Here is a 22593-nt window from a genome sequence, read left to right as displayed (position 1 = left end):
GTCTTTTAATTTCATGGCTGCAGTCACCATCTGCAGTGATGTTGAAGCCTAAAAAAATAAAGTCTGCCACTGTTTCCCCATCTATTTGCCATGAAGTGATGGGATCAGATGCCATGTTCTTAGTTTCCTGGATGTTGAGTTTTAAGCCAACTTTTTCACTCTCCTCTTTCATTTTCATCAAGAGGCTCTTTAGTTCTTTGCTTTCTGCCTTAAGGGTGGTGGTGTCATCTGCATATCTGAGGTTATTGATATTTCTCCCAGCAATCTTGATTCCAGCTTGTGCTTCATCCAGCCTGGCATTTCACATGATGTACTCTGCATATAAGTTAAATAAGCAGGGTGACAATATACAGCCTTGACATATTCCTTTCCGTATTTGGAACCAGTCTGTTGTTCCATGTTGAGTTCTAATGGCTGCTTCCTCACCTGCATACAGATTTCTCAAGAGGCAGGTCAGGTGGTCTGGTATTCCCATCTCTTTAAGAACTTTCCAGAGTGTGTTGTGGTCCACACAGTCAAAGGCTTTGGCATAGTCAATAAAGCAAAAGTAAATGTTTTTCTGGAACTCTCTTGCCTTTTATATAATTGCAAAGCAATACCCAAAGAGACTCCAACCATTACTAAAAAAATATTGGAATTTGCAATGCACAGATCCAATTGAATAGAAGGGAGTTATATAAACAGTATACACTTTCATTATTTAAACTCATAAAATAAGCTTATATGAAAAACCCATTAGTCCATCAGTTTAATGGGCTTCCCAGGTGACTCAGTGGTAAAGATTCTGCCTGCCAAGCAGGAGACAGAGGTTTGATCCCTGGGTCAGGAAGATCCCCTGATGGAGGAAACTGCAACCCTCTCCAGTACTCTTGCCTGGGAAACCCCATGGACAGAGGAGCCTGGAGAGGTACAGTCCATGTTGTCTCAAAACTGTCAGACACGACTTAATGACTAAACAACAACAATAGTATGCCCAATACTGTTCTTGAATTCTTAGAGGAACACAGGAATATATATATTCTATACTTACAAGGCTTCTAGATATAAAAAATCAAAGAGAAAAATGACATTAGTGATGATAAATTCAATATAAAGATTAATATTTGCTTGAAGAATATTTTAAACTGTATTACTTAATATTTAAAAAAATAATTGGAATGTACAAAATTAAAATATTATTAATACACAAAGAATGATAAGGCAAAAGTTCATTCTTATTCAAAATGTAGTTTGAAAAAAAGGATATGTTCAAAATAGTTTATAATGTGAATGAATTATTTTTGGTGTATATATCTAACAGGACAATTACATGTAAACTCTCTTGGTACTGATTCTAATACTTATTCTTTGATTTTTCTGAATGTTACTTAATTTTGATAGGAAATATATAGGCAAACTTTAAAGTATATGTATCTGAAAATTCTTGCTAAAAAGCATTTTGGGGTTTCTAATAAATATATTTAACACATCTTCAGCTTTCTGTCTCAGAAAACAGACAAAGCAAAGCACATGGGTCAGTAAATGCCATGAATGCCACTCATGAATGCATGAGTACAACCAACCACATGCATAATACACAACTACTGACAAAATGCAAAAGATGCTCTTTTGAATTAATACAATTTTTTGGTAGAAATATTGAAAATATCTACTTTCTGCCTTCCATCCTAGATTGCCAATCATACAAGAGCTTTTCCCTTTATCTCCAAAGTTTCCAGAATATAGACTCTAAATCCTTTTCAGGCTCAAATTCTTTAATATAGTGTTCCAGAGGCAGAGGAGAAAGTTGGAGAAGCTGTGAGAATTATGGAAGCATAGAGAAAAACTAAAAGATATAAGGTAGAGGCTAAAAGTTGTAATCTGTAAGACCTAGGGATTTCAGCAAAGGAATAGACAATTCAACCTAACAAAGCCTCTCGAAGAAAGTAAAGAGGAGAGTGAAAAAGTTGGCTTAAAGCTCAACATTCAGAAAACTAAGATCATGGCATCTGGTCCCATCACTTCATGGCAAATAGATGGGGAAACAGTGGAAAGAGTGTCAGACTTTATTTTTGGGGGCTCCAAAATCACTGCAGATGGTGATTGTAGCCATGAAATCAACAGACACTTACTCCTTGGAAGGAAAGTTATGACCAACCTAGACAGCATATTAAAAAGCAGAGACATTACTTTGCCAACAAAGGTTCGTCTAGTCAAGGCTATGGTTTTTCCAGTGGTCATGTATGGATGTGAGAGTTGGACTGTGAAGAAGGCTGAGCACCAAAAAATTGATGCTTTTGAACTGTGGTGTTGGAGAAGACTCTTGAGAGTCCCTTGGACTGCAAGGAGATCCAGCCAGTCCATCCTAAAGGAGATCAGTCCTGGGTGTTCATTGGAAGGAGTGATGCTGAAGCTGAAACTTCAATACTTTGGGCACCTCATGCGAAGAGTTGACTTATTGAGACCCTGATGCTGGGAGGGATAGGGGGCAGGAGGAGAAGGGGACGACAGAGGATGAGATGGTTGGATGGCATCACCGACTCGATGGGCATGAGTTTGAGTAAACTCAAGGAGTTGGTGATGGACAGGGAGGCCTGGCGTGCTGCAATTCATGGGATCGCAAAGAGTCAGACACGAGTGAGTGACTGAACTGAACTGAACTGACTGATACACAAAAATATTCAAAAAGAAACTCAAGATACTCTTTCCCTGTGCTGTATAAAATTGATACATTTTCAGATTGATATGATTTTAGACTTAGCCTATATCAAGTATTCTCTTACAATGAATACAAAATCTGATAATGATGAATGCCTAAGAAAGAGGAATAGATAGACCAGCAAAGAGGAAATGAGTTTAACTTCAGGAGCATCCTTACACTTTCACCATCATGATCTTAAAGACATTATTTTTATTTCCTCTGGGATAATTTGAATATTTCAAATAAGCTAGAAAACTTTTCTTAGAATTGTCAATAAATAACAGGGAGTCATTTCAAATCCTCTTGGAATAGGAAGAGCATAGACATGTAAACAGATGGGTAATTAGCTCAGCAGATCTCTGTTTAAATAAAAAGAAATAAATCTACACACACTAGCGTATTGATGGTAGATCTAAAAATCCATCATTTGTTCAGAGGCTTATCTAATGGCTCCAGAGGGGACTTGTAATTCATTCAGTAGAAAGAAGCAAGTGTTAGGGAAATTAGCTAAATAAAAATTAAAGACAAATGTAGCCACACATTATTACTAGTTCCCATGGAGATTTTATGTGATCTGTTTAACCCACAGTGATGATCAGGCCTTAAGATTGGAGAGAAGAATAAGGAAGAAAGAAAGAAAAATAGCCATCTTTATCCTCTATGAAAAATTTCTTCATATTTTAATCCCAGAAAGACACTATGAAAATATATCTTGATTTTCACAGAACATGGAAAAGATGACTACTTCCTCATGGCTTTTCTAGCAGTGGCATGATCAGGTATCACACAACTTTATTTTATACATTTACTAAAAATAACATTTGCTTATAAGATCTTGAAAATTAGTCTAATACTTAAAAAGTCTCTGAAATTCCTGTATGTCATTTTATTCTAAGCATTCTTTGTAATGTATTTCATTATATTGCACAATAGAAATTCCTGTGATATAAAATATATATTGCTCATTAATATTCAAAATAAAAAATAACTCAACTCTGATTACATGTGGACAAGATATTTCTCTTCATGCTTTATTCTAACAGTTAATTCCATAATTCATAATATTGTGTTTTAAATCTTATAGTATAAGACAAAAACCACAAGCATTTCTTGTTTTAAAATTTAATGTTACCCTACCCTAATTTTCCATCATGAATAATATGTTGTGGGGTATAATTTAAACACTAGTAGAAAATCACTATCTAAACCTGAGTTCAAAAAAAAAAACTAAAAAATATGCTCTTTTCCTAAGCAGTCTACTTTCTGAAAATTCATCATAAGAAATTAATTATTTATATGGAAGGACTAGTTTTAATAATGCAGATATTCAATATAGAATTATTCATAAGAAGAAAAATTAGAGATTAACTAAATATGTAATCAGTGGGAAATGATTTAGTAAATTATGTAATAGCTACAGAGAGAAATTTAGACATGCAAAATTTTTTAAAAAACATAAAAAGCATATGTTTGATATCACTAAATAACTGTGACAATATGTGCATGGTAGCAAATGCTAACATAAACATGAAAAGAGTAATTTTGTAAGGTTGACGAAATAGCACTAATCTTCCCCACACAAATAATTACTTGCTATTATATGACTGCAGCAATGAAATCTGATAAAACTGTACTCCATAACTATTATAAGGGGTAGAAATCAATGTTATCATGTTTTGTATTAGATGAATAATCCATAATCTACATGCCAATTAACAAACATGAAAGTATTGATTCACTTTGGCATTAAGTCCTTGTCAAGCCAGAATATAATTATTTCAATCCATTATCTTTCTTATAAGGAATAAATTAACATTTTTTGTGAAAGTTATATGTTTGGTAAACTTCCATCTTCCATTTTTTATTTTGCAACTCCAGTTTCATAAATTCCAACTTTTGTATCACATAAATAATGCTAGAAAGGAACATGTGCTGCCTGCCTTAATTTAAATGCTCAACTGTTTCTGTGTCTGCAGCTTTTCTATGGATGAAGAATAGCAGGTTATATAATTACAGAAGCGGCATTTATGACCTCAGGCTCTCAGTATTGTGTAATCGTATCGTGCCGTGTGATATATTAAATGTGAGCTTAGCAAAAGCACGCAGGCTATACTTAAAGTCAACAAGAGGCCATCAACCTAGAAGAAAAAACGGTGACTATGGTGTGAATTATGACACATCAGACTATGTGAGGTAGCCTCTTTCAACCACAGCCATTAACAGCTTGTGAAAATACCATTAAAGGAATCATTTCAAAATGGTAATATTTATCAAGTGCAGACAGATACTTATGGTGATCATTGGATTTGGAACATTCTTGCTGGAATTTCACTGACTGTTGTGAAACGGCACTGAACCACAAGGACTTTTGCAGCACTGCTCCCCATGCCTATTTTTATTTCATTCTTCACCAAATTTGATATTTTGTCAAAAGAGTGCTGCATGTAATTAAGAACTCAGAGTTTTAAGTCTTATGTGGCTTCCACTTTCCGGTGTGAACTTGGACATGACCTTTGCCATGGCCGCAATTTTCTCATTTAGGAAGCAAAGAAATTAAAGAAATCTATTTATAGTATCCTTTAACAGATAACGCTTTAACTAGGATATCTCTTGTTTTTCATAGCTGTGGCAATCCCCTGGCCCTTTTTGTCGTTATTATTTTTTGAGGCTTTATGCATTCATGCTTGCTTTCATTTTGTTAGCTACTATCCCAAAACAGAGGCAGAGAATGAAAGAAATATCATTTCATTTGTATGGGGTATTTGTATGGGGTACATTTGCATTTGTATGGGGTACACATGGAACCTTTAAGGTGAAGAAAGAAAAATGTAAGAGTAAAAATTAAACAATAAGGAAATCAGAATTTATGAACACTTTAGCACTATAAGAACTCAATTTCTTAGCTTTGTTACATTTCAAAGCAGGACAAAATCACAGGAAATGAAGGCTGTATTTTGGAAGGTGAAGAGTAACTTCCCACCCACCACCCACCATAATTCATAACACTATGAATTATGGAATTGTGTTGCGAAGAGTAACACAACACCCACCACCACTTTCCCTGCCCAGATCACCTAGATGGGAGATAATCATTGTTCACTTTTATCAATGGAGGTAACCTAACTGATTCATCTTTCTAGGAAGAGGAAAATGATTACTAATTGAACAGCACTAAGAATACCCACTGGCCACGTGCTGCAACTGGTAAAGAATTTGACAACCAATGCCAGAAACTCAAGGGATGCATGTATCCCTATACTATAAGATTAGAATGTTCCACAGTTGGTTAAATGGAAAGGTCTTGAAGAAAAATTTTCAAAACTTAGGTCATCATTCATATTCCTATTCTCTCTAAAGTCTGAAATTTGTAAAGAAAGCTATTTGTATTCTCTCAGATGTTTTTCATTTGAAATGTTCTTGTGTTTTTGTTAGACAAGCTGTGGTCCGTGTGATGAGATTGGCTAGTTGTCTGTGATCGTGGTTTCAGTCTGTCTGCCCCCTGATGCCCTCTCTCAGCGCCTACCTTCTTACTTGGGTTTCTCTTATCTTGGACGTGGGGTATGTCTTCACGGCTGCTCCAGCAAAGCGCAGCTGCTGCTCCTTATCTTGGACGTGGGGTGGCTCCTCTTGGCAGCCGCCCCTGACCTTGGAAGTGGGGTAGCTCCTGCACCATGCAGCCGCTGCTCCTGCATATTAAAAAGCAGAGACATTACTTTGTCAATAAAGGTCCGTCTGGTCAAGGCTATGGTTTTTCCAGTAGTCATGTATGGACGTGAGATTTGGACTGTAAAGAAAGCTGAGTGATGAAGAATTGATGCTTTTGAACTACGGTGTTGGAGAAGACTCTTGAGAGTCCCTTGGACTCTCAAGGAGATCCAACCAGTCCATCCTGAAGATCAGTCCTGGGTGTTCATTGGAAGGACTGATGCTGAAGCTGAAACTCCAGTGCTTTGGCCACCTGATGTGAAGAACTGACTCATTTGAAAAGACCCTGATGCTGGGAAAGATTGAGGGTGGGAGGAGAAGGGGACTACAGAGGATGAGATGGTTGGATGGCATCACTGACTCAATGGACAGAGTTTGGGTAAACTCCGGGAGTTGGTGATGGACAGGGAGGCCTGGCGTGCTGTGATTCATGGGGTCACAAAGAGTTGGACATGACTGAGCGACTGAACTGAACTATGTTTTTGTTGGTTCAGGTAGATAATTTATACAATTTTAGTTAATTACAGCCCCTTGAATACTATTTAACATTATTTCTTTGAATGATTTTTAGTCTTCTTTAAAAAAACATAATCATTTCACCCAGAGTTTTCTCTAAAATCCTATTGTTGCTGCTGTAAATCTATGTTTTGCATTTATTTCTTTGAAATAAAATCTTGATTCTTTGTATCTTCTGAACTTAATCTTGGAGGATTTATCTCCCTGCACTCAAAGAATATAAATAAAGAATTGCATTATTCCCCTTCATTTGGCTTTAAGAGATTTCAAATCAAAACAACAATTAGGTATGTCTCCATCCTTTCTCTGGACTGCTTCCGAAGCTGTGTTTACATGAGGACAATATTTAACCAAAAGGGCAAAAGGATCATTAGTTAAGCAAAAGTAATATATTGATATAATTCTCCTTTTTTCCCCCATAAAAACTAATTAAACAGGTATAAGACTTTTGAAGGATAAATGCAACTTGCCTCTCAATTCAAGTGAAGACAGACTTTTAGAAATTCCTTTTCTTGTGTGTGTGATCTTTAGAATTTTTTGGGCTTCCCCAGTGGCTCAGCTGGTAAAGAACATGCCTGCTAATGCAGGAGACATTAGAGATACAGATTCCATCCCTGGGCTGGGAAGATTCCCTGGAGAAGGAAAAGGCAACCTGCTCTAGTACTCTTGCCTGGAGAATGCATGGACAGAGGAACCTGGTAGGCTAGAGGCCACAGAGTTGCAAAGAGTCAGACATGACTGAGCATGCACATCTTTAAAATGTTTAACTATATTAAGTTTCTTAAGGCTCCTTTTGTTTAAAAGAGAATACAAGGTGATTTTTTATACTTAATTATGTGTACAATGGAATAACCAAAAAATGGGAAAAAATTTTTGCTTGATTTAAAATCTTCTGGCTATCTGCTCATGAGTTTAAATCAACTCTCCTTCCAGCTTTTATAACTGAGCGGTACCTTTTGACTACTTAGTGATTCTGGTTTCTATCCTAAACTGCAAAGCTGAGATATGTCTTAAATAAAGCCACAAAGCCTCAATTCAACAAAGGAATTTCCTAGAGAACCAATCTAGCCCAGGACTGTGTTACTGTTGTTGCCAAAAGGGATCGTTTATGAGAAGACTTATTACCTTTTTTGATGTTGTCTCTAGAGGAATAATAGATCCCCATATATCTTAATGACTTTTTATGCCCTATAGTATTCAATGTACTTACCAGGAAGGCTTTAATTTATTCCTCAGCTTGACTAAACTTTAATCTTCCTCCTAATTCTAGGGCCCCTTGGCCTCTCTTTTCTTTGAGCATTTACTTTAGGAAATTTTCTAATAGTTAATTCTTGTTCTATCCCTTTGAGATGTAGATATTCTTGCAAGCTTCTTGCGAGCATCACAACCCAGGAGTGTATTTCCCGAGGACCTAGGGTCTGGCTGTCTCTATAACTGTGAAGGAAGAAGTGCTATATAATGGAGTTCAGTGGGTGGGTAAGTATCCTAAGTTCAATTAGCAAATGCAGATGGCCTGATCACAGAAAAAAAAGAAAAAATCCAAACTCAGGACTAACTCAAGGTGCTGGAAATATCCTACCAATCAACTTCCTTCCTAACATCCAGCAATACTCTTCAACTAGCTCATTCCAATGCTTTGTTTCTGCAGAGCTGAATTTCAGACTCACTTAGGGCCTTTTTTCTCTACTGCAATAGCCTTGAATAAAGTCTTCTTGGCCTATTCAGTTTTGTCCAGTACAGATGGTCCTTGACTTGCAAGAGTTCACCTTACAATATTATCAACTTACAATGGGTTTATGAATAACAAGCCCCATTGTTAAGTCAGGGATGATCTGTACCGGTTCTACTTTGACAGTGCCAAAATCCTTTGTGTTCCATTTCGTACATTACAATCGTTTTGTGAGCAACATTTTTCGGGGGTATTAGCAACATTCTTTTAGTTCTCATTCTGACAAAGATATACCCCCAAGAGGCATAAAATTCACAAAAATTTCTTACATTTTAATAGTGCTTTGAAGTCCTACCAGTGATTTCACTTATTTCCAGAGACTACTCTAAGGTGACCAAAGAAATCAAAATCCCCACTACATCTCCTTATGCAGCCTGAGAATTGAGTGAAGCTAGAGATCTATACTCAACCTGAGTTGAATGGATTATTATGTTAAAAGCATGGACCAATTTACATTTTTACTGAAAATTCAGAGCTGACCTTAGATCCAAAGAGGCTAAGGTTATCTCAGGGCTAAAAGGCAAGTTACAAAATATTCTCAGTGGAGGGGGGGGCAGGGGAAATCCCAAAACATAACACTTCTTTGAAGGCAGTTTATTGATCCCTTTTACTTACTGAATTTACTCTCAGGTGAAATACACTTCCATGTGTTATTAAATGAAACAATTTAGAAAAATTGGTAACTTTTTAATCAAGGAAAGGAGTAGCCATTTGCTCTATTTCTAATTAGCCCCAATATATTTAATTAGCAGAAGGTTTGGGTCAAGAGGAAAATTTAAAACAGAGGGTAAATATGAAATGATCCATAGGCAAAGAAAAACAAAGGTGAACAGATAGGGAGAGGAGTGAGTGCGAAGAGTGAGTGAGTAGTAAGAATAATTAGCAAAACAATATCATTGTGATTAAGACCCTGGTGGCTGGGCTTTTTGGCCCTTTCAAAATCTGCAGATTTTTTTCTTTTCTCAAACACTTTAAGAAGTCTTTTTTCATCCAGAATCCACATATTTTATTGCAGTGCCCTAAGGAATTAGTTACCAAAACCTTCCTGCTGAAAACACCTTTCCTGAACTATTTGATCAGTGCAAATATAACTGTTTGTTCTTTCACTTGGTTTCATAACTAAGACAGTAGACAAATAATATCAGGTGTGAAAAAGACATGCTGGGACAAATGAAAGGGAATGCTAGTTACCCTGAAATCATAGCCATAGTCTCAACTACTGTTTTATTTTATTTTAAATGTCATGTGCTTCTATTAAAATGTTGAAGACTATTATAAAATAGTTACTTTACTCATAAAATTATACTAGGAATTTAAAGACACATTTTACAATTTTAAAAAAGTATATTTTTACTATTCTCACACAGACTAGATATTTCAAAATAAGGAATATGACTACTCTCGATGTCCTTTTACAAATAAAAATACTGAAATATTTTGCTCTCCCCTACATTTATCACCTAGCACCATCATCATGTGATAAATAAACTTTAATAAATGAAACCTTCATAGAAGACATAGCAAAGGATTATTTGTATCCAACATTTATAATTTCAAACTATAGATTATCTTGTATAAAAACCATAATTGACATTATAATATTGGGATGAGTGAGTTTCAGGAAATGAAATGACATGTCACTGATTATGCATTTAATTTAAAAGCAAATTCTTGTTTCTGTTCATATTTAACACTTGCTTGGTCTTAGAGTGTCATGAACATCTTACTCATACTAGCTTTTTACTTTCTTAGATTAGATAGCAGTGGATGTAGTGACATTTGAATGTCCACAAGAATATATTCCAAAGAAACTTTTAAAATCTATTTTGAGCAATATAACTTCTGCTGAAATTATTTTATTAGATCAACTCTTATTTACCTTAGCAGGTATTTGAGCAGGGCTAAAGACAGTAAAAGTGTTTAAGCAAGGCATACATTTCCATCATAATACTGATATAAAAAGGTACATGGCCTAAGAATTGAATTCAAGTAATCAAAAGTTTTGCAATGAGTCTTTCTCACATTTTTGAGCCTAGACCAAGTCCATTAATAGCAGAAGTAGTTGGTACCAATATAGATTTGAAGAGAATAAATTAAATACACTGAAACATTTAGCTCTAAAGAGCTAAAGACAAACTCTCAAGTGACTTTCTGCACTATGATTACAAACCAACCATGTCACTACGTTAATTAATTAATAACATTTGACTTCATTGAGTTATTGCTATTGACCTAGAAATTGAAAATAACAGCAACAAAAAAGAAAAGATAAAATAAACAAAAACAAAAAAACATCTTAGCCCTAGGCCTACCTCTGCATAGAAGTAACTGTGCAATCTTGGAAGAGTTATCTAATCTTTATAAGCTTCGCTTCCTTTTCTGCAAAACAAGAGTCATGATTGGTTGATCATTAGTACCTTTTCATATTTAACATGCAAGTGGAATTTAAAAATATTTTCTCTACAAAAAGGCTATAAAATTCTCAGGAGATAGTGGCTTCCCTGGTGGCTTAGTCCATAAAGAGTCTGCCTGCAATGTGGGAGTCCTGGGTTTGATCCCTGGGTCAGGAAGATCCTCTGGAGAAGGAAATGGCAACCTACTTCAGTACATTTGCCTGGAAAATTCCATGGACAAGGGAGCCTTGTGGGCTACCATCCATGTGGTCACAAACAGCTGGACACCACTGAGAAACTTTCACTTTCATTTGTTACAACTAATCACATATGACAAAGATCTTAATTAATGAGTTCATTCATAATTCACACTTGCTGTGAACCATAGGAATGAAAAAAAAAGAAGTCTGTATGAGCTTTTAAAAAATAATCATTTTCATAATAACTAAAATTTTAATTTAATATTAAGGGAAAACACACACACACACACAAAGCTTCTAACTAGTGTCAAGGATATGTATACATTCACACAGTCCAAAATCGCCAGTCCAGATTTTTATGTCCATCACTGAAGGTAATGAGTGAACTTTCTTGTCCCATTGTTTTTCACTCCCAGAATCAGCCATATAGATCTATGCAAAAGTGAAAGTTAGTCACTCAGTCATGTCACTGAGTTCTCTGATTCCATGGACAGAGAAGCCTGGTGGGCTACAGTCCATGGGGTCACAAACAGTTGGACATGACTGACTGACTAACTTTCAGACATACGCAAAAGACCACATTAATTTATATGAGCACTGGAGGTGTGAACTGAAGCAAAGGTTGCATTGGGAAAAGTCAAACAGGCAAAGAAGGCTTTATTCAATGCTACTGTATTAGGAGATAAAGGCCAGAACTGAGTCTGAGCTCAACTTCACTAAAATGAGTTGTAGAGAGTTTTAAGAGTTGGGGTGGGGAGATCAGAGGGCATCTATGTTTACTAACTGATAATATTAGTATACATGCTCCTAGCTTCATGACAGAGGGTAGTTTAGACTTCAAGCATGATATAGGGCTGTTATCTTGCTTGACTATAGTATTTCAAAGAGATGACTCTCAGCATCTTGAGAAACACATTCCTAAAATATAAAACTGGAAAGAACTAAAAAAAAAAAAAAAAATATTACATCTTAAAGGGATAGAGAAATAATTTACAAGTTTTCTAAATATTCTCTCACAGGTCAGGGGCCTAGAGTAAGAAAAAAGTCTGTCTGTAATTTAGTCAAGCTGAAGGTAATGTTAAGGCCATCTTGGTTGGGTGACTTTGATTTGGCAGAAAAATTTGTACTTTAGGATCTATAAAGAGCAGTTCTTACCATATTTTCTTAGCTATATTTTTCAAAAGAGGATTTGACTCATGAGTCATCAATTCAGTTCAGTTCAGTTCAGTCTCTCAGTCATGTCATACTCTTTGAGACCCTATGGACTGCACCACACCAGGCCTCTCTGTCCATCACCAACTCCCGGAGTTCACTCAAACTCACGTCCATTGAGTCAGTGATGCCATCCAACCATCTCATCCTCTGTCATTCCGTTCTCCTCCTGTCTTTCCCAGCATCAGGGTCTTTTCCAATGAGTCAGTTCTTCGCATCAGGTGGCCAAAATATTGGACTTTCAGCTTCAGCTTCAGTCTTTCCAATGAATATTCAGGACTGATTTCCTTTAGGATGAACTGGTTGGATCTCCTTGCAGTCCAGGGGACTCTCAAGAGTCTTCTCCAACACCACAGTTCAAGCACCAATTCTTCAGCGCTCAGCTTTCTTTATAGTTCAACTCTCACATTCATACATAACTACTGGAAAAACCATAGCTTTGACTAGATGGACCTTTGTTGGCAAAGTAATGTCTCTGCTTTTTAATATAGTGTCTAGGTTGGTCATAACTTTTCTTCCAAGGAGTAAGCATCTTTTAATTTCATGTTGCAGTCACCATCTGCAGTGATGTTGAAGCCAAAAAAAATAAAGTCAGCCACTGTTTCCACTGTTTCCCAATCTATTTGCCATGAAGTGAAGGGACCAGATGCCATGATCTTAGTTTTCTGAATGTTGAGCTTTAGGCCAATTTTTTCACTCTCCTCTTTCACTTTCATCAAGAGACTCTAGTTCTTCATCACTTTCTACCATAAGGGTGGTGTCATCTGCATATCTGAGGTTAATGATATTTCTCCCAGCAATCTTGATTCCAAATTGTGCTTTATCCAGCCTGGCATTCAGCATGATGTACTCTGCATATAAGTTAAATAAGCAGGGTGACAATATACAGCTTTGATGTACTCCTTTTCCTATTTGGAACCAGTCTGTTGTTCCATGTCCAGTTCTAACTGTTGCTTCCTGACCTGCATATAGGTTTCTCAAGAGGCAGGTCAGGTGATCCGGTATTCCCATCTCTTTCAGAATTTTCCACAGTTTGTGGTGATCCACACAGTCAAAGGCTTTGACATAGTCAATAAAGCAGAAATAGATGTTTTTCTGGAACTCTGTTGCTTTTTCAATGATCTGATGGATGTTGGCAATTTGATCTCTGTTCCTCTGCCTTTAATTATTTTTAAATGAGCACAGCTGTGTTTGTATCTCATCTTGTACTTTTAATGTATCCACTTTTGTTATGTGTACACTTTTTTTTTTCAGTGACAATAAACGCATATCATCATTTATTTAATGTTTAAGCTCTTGCACTAGATTTTTACAAGCTGGTGAACACTGACAAATTATTTCTCCCACAGAACTATAACCACTTTATGTGTACACTTTCATTTTTCTAGTTCCTTATAGAAACTAAGGAGTGTTAAGTAAGTTAGAAACATTAATCTTATTAGTTTGTACATTAGAGTGATGGGATAAAAGAAGCCAGCCCATTGGTTTAAGCCAATTAAAATGAGACTATAGCTGACCTTTGGAAGATACAGGGGTTACAGTGGCTGATCCTCCACACAAACATTTGCATATAACTGTATAAACATTTACCTATAACTTTACAGAAGGCTGCCTTCTGTATCTGTGGTTCCACAACTTAGGTGTCAACTAACTGTTCATTATGAAGTACTGTAATACATATTTAAGAAAAAAATTGTGCATAAGTGAGACTGTGCACTTCAAATTCACGTTTTTCAAGGGTCAACTGTATAAGCTATGACATCTTTCATGAGTATAAAGGTCCCCCCAACGTGACCCATTGCTTCATAATCATGGGCCGTGTGTGTGACCATGAATGTGTGTGATTTGTATAAGCAAAAGATGCAAATGACAGCCATTTCTAATCGCTAAGAAACACATTTTTCCCAAGAAACAAGACAACAGAAAATGTAAAGACAAAGTGCCTTCATATAGCTATTTATTTTGTGGAAGCAATTTTTTTTGTGCCTTACTTTTCAAAATAGTGTGGCTACTGTAAGAGAAAAATACATTATTTTTTAAGATATAAAATCAATTTATTTTTAAATATCATCCACAACATGATGGGAAAATACTATTACCTATCTGAAAACAAATAGCCCCTGTTTACCTAGCTAATCAATGACAGGCCAAAAGTTTCTTCACTTTGAAGATATATGTTTTCTTCTTTTCTATCTGAACACCTTTAATCATCAGCAGAGAGCTTGATTGAAGCTTATTTGTAAAATATTTGAATTAAAAAAATTTCTTTGGTCAGTTAAATATTTTGAACCATAAACTTCTCTGTTGCCAAACCCTTCCTTGTTCTGCTTATGTTCTCAGTATTTGGGATGGCTGAGCAGAGAAATAATGATGGTTATGTATGACCAGAGGTAGAAAGGAAAGGCAGATAGGAACACCTTCATATTCTTCCTCATAACAGGATTGTAAATTTTAGATTGCCCTAAAGAGAATTGCTGGTAGTTCTAGAGAGAATCTGTCAGTATAATAGACAGAAGTCCTATAAACTGCCTGGTCATTGGCACTTTAACTTACTCCAGGTTTGAAAATCTCTAACTCCAGTGACAGCTCCATCTCTCTTTGAAGAGAAATCAAAGTTGTGAAATGTGAACAAACAACTGACAACATAAAATTCACTTTATCTGCACTTGAAATATTAGTGGGTAGTATAAGTACTGTGAAATTTTGATATACCAATGGTGGAACTACTTAATAATAGAAAAATAAAATCAAGAGCTTTATTTTAAGGAAAAAAATTCCCTGGAAGTAGAAACAATTTTTGCAAATTTATTTCTTTTACAATAAAACTTGATGTGTTATACCCCTTCTAGAGGATTTCTAAAATGAAAGCAATATTTTTTTAAATTTTATTTTATTTATTTTTTTAAGTTGAAGGATAACTGCTTTACAGAATTTTGTTGTTTTTGACCAAACAGCAACATGAATTAGTCGTAGGTAAACATATGTCCTAAGGTAATACTTTTGATGCTGTGATTTTGTCATAATTACATAAGCTATCAGAATCTTATTCAATTTCATATGAAGACATTATGAACCAAAAAATAATTGCTTACTTGTCATTTAATACTGTTCTTTCACTGTATAAATTGAGAAACTAATTTATAAAATAAAGTGGAAAATATAGTGTCATATTTCTAGAAATGAGTAGTTCAGATGCACTCCTCTATATTTTTCCAGATTATGAAAAACTTCACAGTTTTAGATAAGAAGAAGCAGGGTCAATTGACATTAACTTGTGATCTGTGCAGCCTGAGCTGATTCCCTGCTGATAAACATTGTTCCAAGCAACAGCAATATTTGGGAAGGGCAGCCTACATACTGTGTTTGTGTCAATTCAAACTACCTCTGAGAGTTTGTCAATACAGTTCAATAGGAGAGTTAAATCAGATGGAAGGATTTCAACAATTACATGGTTGATTCAAACAAAATGAAGATATCACCTTTGTTTCTAAAATATAAAAGGGAAATGGAGTGGGGGAACAGGGAAGGGAATGCTTATCTAAATGATCCAGCTTGCCTTCATATTCTTCTAAAATCACTCTCCCCTCATTCAACATTTTCACCATTTTGTATCCTTGCTTATCTGGGGTGAATTTTTTATGTTAATTTTTTGTTTGATATGATAAGAATTAGATTAATGCTGCATTTATATATGGACTTATAATCAACACATTTATAATATATCTAATTTTGAAATGATTCCCAAGTGCTGAAACAGTCTATACAAGATTAAGCAAATATTCTTATCTGCTTAATATAACAAATGCAACCATTTCACTAGCTATGAGAAGCTTAAATATTAAATAATACTTACAAGCTATAGCTTGTGTACAGTCAAGAAGCAAGTGTTAAGACAGGATTTGGAACAACAGACTGGTTCCAAATTGGGAAAGGAATACATCAAGGCTGTATATCGTCACCCTGCTTATTTAACTTCTATGTGGAGTACATCAGGAGAAATGCTGAACCGGATGAAGCACAAGCTGGAATTAAGACTGCCAGGAGAAATACCAATAACCTCAGATATGCAGATGACACCACCCTGATGGCAGAAAACAAAGAACTAAAAATCCTCTTGATGAAAGTGAAAGAGGAGAGTGAAAAAGCTGGCTTAAAACTCAACCTTAAAGAAAAAAAAAGATCATGACATCTGATCCCATCATTTCATGGCAAATAGATGGGGATAAAATAGAAACAGTAACAGATTTTGCTTTCTTGGCCTCCAAAATCACTGCAGATGATGATTGCAGCCATGAAATTAAAAGACACTTGCTCCTTGGAAGGACAGCTATGACAATCCTAGATAGCACGTTAAAAAACAAAGACATCATTTTGCCAACGTAGGCCCATATAGTAAAAGTCATGGTTTTTCCAGTAGTCATGTATGGATGTGAGAGCTGGACCATAAAGAAGGCTGAGTGCTGAAGAATTAACGCTTCTGAACTGTGGTGCTGGAGAAGACTCTTGAGAATCCCTTGGACAGCAAATCAGTCAATCCTAAAGGAAAGTAATCCTGAATGTTCATTGGAAGGCCTGATGCTGAAGCTGAAACTCCAACACTTTGGCCACCTGATGCAAATAGTCAACTCATTAGAAAAGACCCTGATACTGGGAAAGATTGAGGTCAGGAAGGGAAGGGGGTGAGAGGATGAGATGGTTCAATAGCATTACCGACTCAATGGACATGAGTTTGAGCAAACTCCAAGAGATAGTGAAGGAGAGAGAAGCCTGGCATACTGTGGTCCATTGGGTTGCAAAGAGTCAGACATGATAATTGACTAAACAACAACAAGCTATTGCATTTAACCAACTAATTTTTATGGTAAAGTTTAGATTTTATAATTTTGTTTAGTCCAAATTTTTCCTTTGAAATTAGATAATATAACAATTCTAATGTAATCATTACATATTTTTACTATACAAATTTTATTTTTATTTACCTAGTGGTCTATTACTTTAAGTTCCTTATTTTGTTAGAGGATCCATCATCTTAGCTTTAGAGAGGCAGCCTGTCTTTCCAGGGCTTGTTTCATAGTCCATTCTTCTGTCTTGAAACTCTATCCAGGTTTCCCATCATTGAAACTACTGACCATAATCTACTCACTACTTATTGAACATAATCTGTCTGCTAAAGGCTTGACCTTCATTTATTTTAAAAGAGCATCTAAGTTTTGCTTGGTTGTCTTAATCATTTTTATTTTTGCATATAGAGAATTAAAATGTAAGTAATACATTCTTAGGATATTACAAATTTACATTTTGAAAATCTGGCTTAAAGATTCCCAAACAATTTTGATGTAAAGGACCAAGAGATCTTGTAGAAAGTCTCCTGTCCCAGAATCACTGGAGAGAGATGGCTGGATAGTAGCTTCAGCTCACCTCTTCCCACTGTCCAAGCAAGACTCGGCTTTTACTTGTTGTACATGTTGGTCTTAGTACTTGCGATTTCATTTTTGCAAGGAGTTGTTCAGCTCACCAAGACTGAAATAATATGTTTGGCTGATACATATTATGCACTTCTGTATAATATTCAGAAGAAATCATGATATTATTTGGTTTTTAATATGCAAATGTATATACTTAAAATATAAACACTATTGTTAAGGATACTATTTCTTGTGTAATGGCTTTTAGCTTCAAGAAACTTCAGCCTGGATCCACCTTCTACCAAATATGGGGGAAAAGAGGGGGAAAAAAATTCTTCTTTCTCCAGATAGATTCTCATATTCTATTCTGAAGTCAACTTTATATCCATCTGGCACAATTTATTAGGATATCTCCACCAGTTTTTGATTACTGAGCCATTGTGCTCTCTCTGGTGACTCACACATTCAGGACTGCAAGCAAAATTGTTCACAGCATAGTTTGAGGCAATGAAGTGTCATGCTTAAAAAGGGGATATTAGGGAGGTGGGGGGGATCGGGATGGGAATACATGTAAATCCATGGCTGATTCATGTCAATGTATGACAAAAACCACTACAATATTGTAAAGTAATTAGCCTCCAACTAATAAAAATAAATGAAAAAAAAAAGGGGGGGATATTCACTTTAGAAAAAAAAAACTGGGTTTTATTTTAAATATCTGACCTTGAGCAGTTTAACAGGCTATCTTTAGGCCTCATTTTCCTCATCTGTTTACAGGGAAAATCATTCCTATGTTTTCAAGTTGTGTGTGTAGTCATTGTCTAAACCAAGTTAAGTGTTGCATAAATTACAGCTGTTAATCCTCAGCTACATAATAACAAATAGATATTCAGCTGTTTTGTTTGTTTTTGGCTTAGAAATAACACACACGTTAGCTTTTCCCAACAAGCTTGCTCAGTTTTTCAAAACATGCATTGTATAAATGGAAAATGGTGTTTGTTTTTAAAATGGCCTTTCTTTTTAATGACCTGAAGCAAATGAACTTTTGGATATGCTGTAAAAATTATGAAATGAATCCAACTATCCAAATGTAACCAATTTTCTACTTTTGTAACAAAATCTAGAGCCAAATGGAAAGGACAGTCAGTAATAAGTACTAGAGACACAGCTTCTAAGATAATGTTAAGAATAAATAGCCTTAAACCTTAACGTATTTTTTGAAGTTGGAGTGGGAAAGTTTATGCTAATTCAAAATGCAAGCACCATATTAACTGGTAGCTTCAGGTAGGAAAGAATGCAATAATTTATTCTATTTTCTTCAGAAATATTAAAAGTGAATTTTAAAGTCACTTAAAGTAGCATCATCAGTGAATTGTTTTATTAAGAAAACTATTCCCCTCTAACTTTGACTATCTTGCTAAAGTCTGGATCTCTTTCCTTCTAAATAATGACTGCACCATAATGGGTTATTAATTTTAATTAAACTCACTGGGCTAAATTGTATTGTTGGGAACTTATTCTGAACTTCTCTTGTAAACACGGATTATCTTACCTGCATATGTGAGGGCAAAACGTGGCCCCTTGTGATGAGTTATAAATTAGTAGTTTGAAAGATGTGTTAGCTCATATATTTTTATTTTAGCCAGTATGTTTGTAATACTTGGTTTTCTTAATTATTTCAGATCTAACATTACAACCTGAAAATTGACTTCAACACCACAAAGTCCTTAAAACCCACAATAGTGTGTTTGGTCCTGAATTTGTCACTTTATTTGGCCATCATAGCCACATTAATCTGGAATGACAAAGGCTTTCCTTTGTTTTTATTATACAGAGAAATAATATACAATATTTATTAAGTTCCAAGTAATAGATACAATATGTAAAAAACACAGATACTTGCCATTAATGAACATAGGATCGCGTGAGAAATATCTAGCAAATTAAATTTCCTTTTAATAGGTCACATATGTGATATAATTTTAGAGCATTAAAAAAGGAATCATCCTACATACAACAGAAAACAACCTTGAAGATTTTGGTTTAGGACCAAAAGCTTCTACCAGAAAAATGGTCTTCTGAGAAGATGGAGTTATACACTTTGAGATATTATTTAGCAAATTTAATAAAAACACTAAACAAAATTGCAATAATCAACCTCTAAGCAAGTTTATCAGATTGGTTTCATGACAAATCAAAGAGAGTGTACTGGAGGAGACTCCACAGATGACTAAATAAGAGTCTAAGAGCATTAAAGGTAAATATCAGCAGCTGAAATTTAGACTGTACTTGCCAGAGATGGACACTCCTAAAAAATGTCTTCCACTTATTCAAAATAAAGAACACTCTTACAAGGAGATAAGATGTTGAATTCTGTAGCAAGTCCAATCAGAAAATAAGTACAGCTTCCGAAGTCACCCTTAAAATATGCTAGTTCTAAAGAAATTACTTACACTGAATATTGGTTGAATTAAATCTTAAAAAATATTTTCACAAATACTCCAATTTGTAAGTTACTGATATGTACAGATTATTCTGGTCCTTCTAAGAAAGAAAATAAACCATCCCATTAATTTTGAAACAAAACTTACTGAGGAAAAATTATTCCCCAGCAACCCACTCTGGTATTCTTGCCTGGAAAACCCCATGGACAGAGGAGCCTGGCCGGCTACAGTCCATGGGGTCACAAAGAGTCAGACATGACTGAGCAACACTTTCACTTTCACTTTCTTGCACTATAGCAACTATATTGAGACTGAAATTGTTGTATAGCTCAGAATATTATTCATTTGTATACTAACTCTATGAAGGCATATTATTCCATAATGGTCTTTTAAAGAAAAGCACAAGATGGGACTAATGCCCAGAGCATTACAGAGTTTAGTACATAACTCCCAATACAAAAATATCACCTACCAACCAGTACAGTGATGCCCTGGGAGCAAGGCAGGCAAAGATTGGCTGATTGACAGCAGAAACAAAGTTGTGAGGCAGGAACTCATCACTAATCCTGCTGCAGAGAGTAGCTTAGAGAATCCTACACCCATAGAGTGGAGCAAATGCAATTATTCTAAAGCAAAATGCTTCCATTCTCTTAGTGAATTTTCTAGTTAAACTCAGTGATTTATTTACAAACTGTATTTATTCACTCTCATGTAAGTTATGGTTAGTTGTACATATCCTGAAGGGGGAAAACATGTTGTATTTTATTTCTATGAAAACCAGTTTGTGGATGCTGTTCACATGCCAAAGATAATTTTGCTTGCGGACCAAAAAGAGAAAATACTGAGAAAGAATTTCAACCTCTCTAATTTTTTTGTTTGTTTGTTGCTGTTGTTTGTTGATGCTCAGTTGCTAAACTGTGTCTGATTCTTTGTGACCCCACAGACTGCTGTACGTCAGACTTCCTGTCTTTCACTGTCTCATCGAGTTTGCTCAAACTCCAGTGATGCCATCCAACCATCTCATCCTCTGTTGTCCCCTTCTCCTCATGCCCTCAATCTTTCCCAATATCAGAAGTCTTTCCAATGTGTCAACTCTTTGCATCAAATTATTGGAGTTCCAGCTTCAGCATCAGTCCTTCCAATGAATATTCAGGAATGATTTCCTTTAAGATTGATAGGTTTGATCTCATTGCTGTCCAAGGGACTCTCAAGAGTCTTCCCCAGCACCACAGTTCGAAAGCATCAATTTTTTGGTGCTCAGTTTTCTTGATAGTCCAACTCTCACATCCATACATTACTACTGAAAAAACCAGAGCTTTGACTAGACAGAACTCTGTTGGCAAAGTAATGTCTCTGCTTTTTAATATGCTGTTTATGTTGGTCATAACTTTTCTCCCAAGGAGCAACAGTCTTTTAATTTCATGGCTGCAATCACCATCTGCAGTGATTCTGGGGCCCAAAAAGATAGTCTGTCACTGTTTCCACAGTTTCCCCATCTCTTTGCCATGAAGCAATGGGACTAGATGCCATGATCTTAGTTTTCTGAGTGTTGAGGTTCAAGCCAACTTTTTCACTCTCCTCTTTCACTTCCATCAAGAGGCTCTTTAGTTCTTCTTTGCTTTCTGCCATAAGGGTGGTGTCATCTGCATATCTGAGGTTATTGATATTTCTCCCTGCAATCTTGATTCCAGCTTGTGCTTCATTCAATTCAGCATTTCTCATGATGTACTCTTCACACAAGATAAATAAGCAGGGTGACAATATACAGCCTTGACATACTCCTTTCCCAATTTGGAACCAGTCTGTTGTTCCATGTCCAGTTCTAACTGTTGCATCTTTAACTGCATACAGATTTATCAGGAGGCAGGTCAGGTGGTCTGGTATTCCCATCTCTTTAAGAGTTTTCCAATTTGTTGTGATCCACATAGTCAAAGGCTTTGGCATAGTCAATAAAGCAGAAGTAGATGTTTTCCTGGAACTCTCTTGTTTTTTCAGTGAGCCAACGGATATTGGCAATTTGATCTCTGGTGTTCCCCTGCCTTTTCTAAAACCAGCTTGAACAGCTGGAAGTTCAAGGTTCACGTACTGTTGAAGCCTGGCTTATAGATAAACTTGAGAGGATAAGTTTAAAGGGGAAAAGTTGTATATAAAAAAAAAAAAAGTGAGAACTTCCTGACTTTCCTTGTATTTTGTGCAATTCTGTGGAGTACAGGATCTTCAAGACTCTTTTCACTCAAAAAATATATTTTAAAATAGTTTCATTTATTAATCAAGGGAGGAGTCAGAACTTGAGTGGAGACTTCACTTGC

This window comes from Cervus canadensis, chromosome 27, assembly GCF_019320065.1.
Source record: "Cervus canadensis isolate Bull #8, Minnesota chromosome 27, ASM1932006v1, whole genome shotgun sequence".
NCBI classification, from domain to species: Eukaryota; Metazoa; Chordata; class Mammalia; order Artiodactyla; family Cervidae; genus Cervus; species Cervus canadensis.
Note: the sequence above shows the minus strand (reverse complement) of the source record.